Below are 2,979 nucleotides of genomic sequence, written 5' to 3'. Positions count from 1 at the left end.
TTAATATCATGATGGATTTTATTTATACGTGATTCGGTGCATTCAGATTAGCTGAGCGATCCTAACTAGACTACACCTAGTAGGCACATAATTGAAAAGTGCAATGCTCAATTTAGATCATTAAACTCGACCAAGTTGAGGTTCATAATATCTTTAGTTAACTCTATTATCATGCATAGTTTTTAGGTTTATGTGATTAAACTATTGGAAACGTAAACATCCCTATGACCTCCCATAAATGCTAAGGAACCCTTATCTAATATGATCAATATATTTTACTAAGTCAAAGATCTAAGAGGACTTAATTTGGTTTCCAAACTTATAAAAGATCGAGTTGCCATCAAAGTATTTTTGAACATTGTTAAAATAAATTGAATTGATTAATATATTTATCCTAGCCTATTTAATTTTGATTATTTTTGTTGCTAAAGCCATTCATTCATACATTTAGATCATTTTCATTTAGATTAAAATTGCATAGGGATCAATATTTGTATTTAATTAATCTCACTTAGTTTAATCATCACTATCCAAATTATCGTGCTTTTATACCAAATTGTGAATTTATAATTTTACAAATAATCGATTAACATACACAATCCCTATGGATACGATAACTCATTTTACTTATTTATTACTTGAACGACTATGTACACTTGCACAAACCACGTTATAATTTCCCATCTAGAAAAAATGCTATGTTGCAAAATGGTATCACTTTTTTCCAACAAATGATTGAGAAATACTTCAACGAGGCCTGGGAAAGATTCATGGAGCTACTGCATAAATGCCCTCACCATGGGATTCCACACTGCATCCAGTTGGATACATTTTATAATGGTCTTAACGTATATACTAGGTTGGTGGTAGATGTTTATATGAATGGTTATCTTTTGTTGAAGTCTTATAATGAGGCTTGTGAGATTATCAAGAGAATAGCCAGTAACAATTACTAGTGGCTAAAAAGTCGAGCAACTTCAGGAAGATGAGAAGTCGAAGTGCATGAACTAGATGCCCTCACTTCACTCTCAACTCAGGTATCTTCTATCTCTTCAATGTTTAAAACATTTACTATTAATGTTTTTAAATCATGTTGCAGCTCAGCCACCTAGTCACTTTGATGTTATTTCTTCCATATACTGTGGGGAAAATCATTTTTCCGAGAATTGTCCATCAAATCCTAAGTATGTTTATTATGTACGGAATCAACAACAGGATAGAAGTGGACAAAGATCACGGTCTAACTTCTATAATCCTTCATGGCATAACCATTCAAACTTTTCTTGGAGTAACCATAGAGTTGGACTGAACAACAACTACATGAAGCATACAACAAATCAACCTCAAGGGTTCAATCAACAAGTTTAGAAGCCACCACAAGCTAAATCGTCTAATAGTTTGGAGAATTTCTTGAAGGCATACATGGTCAAGAATGGCCTTAATCCAAAGTCAAGCAGCAACACTGAAATAATTGGAGAACCAAGTGAATAGTTAGCTACAGAGCTTCATAATAGATCGTAAGGAGCCTTGTCGAGTGACACAGAAAATCTAAGGAATTTGGGTAAGGAACACATAAGGTTGTTGCACAAGATTATCTTAGAGGAGGGTGAGTGAGCTAGAACTGATGCGCAAAGGAAACTCAATTCAATAATGAAAAAGGTAGTTCAAAAGGAAGTTATCAAATGGTTAGATGCGGGAATTATCTACCCCATCTTTGACGGTTCATGGGTAAGTTCGATACAGTGTATACCAAAGAAAGGTGGAACCATGATTTCTGAGAATGGACATAACGAGTTAATATTGACAAGTATGGCCATGGATAGTAGAATCTATATAGACTACAAAATATTGAACAAAGCCATCTAAAAGGACCATTTTTCGCTACCTTTTATGGATTAGATGTTGGAACAATTGGCAGGTAACGAATATTATTGTTTCTTAGATGGATATTCGAGATATAGCCAATAGTTGTAGCCCCAAAAGACCAATACAAAATAACTTTTACTTGCCTATATGATATGTTTGCTTTTAGGCGAATGCCTTTGGTTTATGTAATGCACCTGCAACATTTCAATGATTCATCATGGCAATATTTACTAATATGGTAGAAAATTTTGTTGAGGTATTCATGAATGATTTTTCTATTTTTGGTAACACTTATGATGTTTTTTTTGAGTAATTTGGCTACGGTACTTAGGAGATGTAAAGAGACAAATCTTGTCCTTATCTGGGATAAATGTCATTTTATGGTTAATAAGGGAATTGTCTAAGGACACATAATTTCTAGAAAAGGAATCGAAGTTGATAAAGAAAAGGTGGATGTAATTGAAAAGTTACCACCTCCAATCAATGTGAAAAGAGTGAGAAGTTTTTTAGGCCACGCTGGTTTTTATTGACGGTTTATCAAAGATTTTTCAAAAATTTCCAACCCTTTGTGTTTGTTATTAGAGAAAGACAACGCTTTTAAGTTCAACAAAGCATGCTTGGAAGCTTTTGAAGAATTGTAAAATCAATTGATCTCAGTCCTAATAATCATTACGCCAGACTAGAACTCTCATTTTAAGTTGATGTGTGATGCAAGTGATTTTGCTATGGAAGCTATTATGGGTCAAAGAAGAAACAAAGTGTTCCATCCGATCTATTAAACGAGCAGAACTTTGATAGAAGCCCAACTTAATTACTCATTCCTTTTGTATCTTATAGGTATGAAAGTCACAGCCTTTACCGATCATACGACCATCAAATACTTACGCTAAAAAAGATGCTAAACTGAGGTTAATTCGATGGATACTCTTACTCTAAGAATTCGACTTTGAGAGCCAAGGCAAAAAGGGAGTTGAAAATCAAGTAACTGACTATCTGTTGAGGTTGGAACAAGATGAGGTAACTCACTCACTTGTCCCAATTAATGAAAATTTTCCAAATGAGCATATCTTTAAGGTAAATCAAATCCATGAAACTCCTTGGTTTACCGATTTT

The 2,979-nt window shown here is 33.8% G+C and overlaps 1 non-coding gene across 1 annotated transcript; it reads right to left on the bottom strand.

The window, feature by feature from the left end:
* Nucleotides 1–698: 698 nt before the first annotated feature.
* Nucleotides 699–805, bottom strand: LOC121228670 (small nucleolar RNA R71). The gene has a single exon (XR_005926245.1). It is a non-coding gene; the product is annotated as a small nucleolar RNA R71 (small nucleolar RNA).
* Nucleotides 806–2,979: the final 2,174 nt, after the last annotated feature.

This window comes from Gossypium hirsutum, chromosome A04, assembly GCF_007990345.1.
Source record: "Gossypium hirsutum isolate 1008001.06 chromosome A04, Gossypium_hirsutum_v2.1, whole genome shotgun sequence".
Lineage (NCBI taxonomy): Eukaryota > Viridiplantae > Streptophyta > Magnoliopsida > Malvales > Malvaceae > Gossypium > Gossypium hirsutum.
The sequence above is the reverse complement of the archived record's forward strand: the minus strand, read 5'-3'. Positions and strand labels throughout refer to the sequence as shown.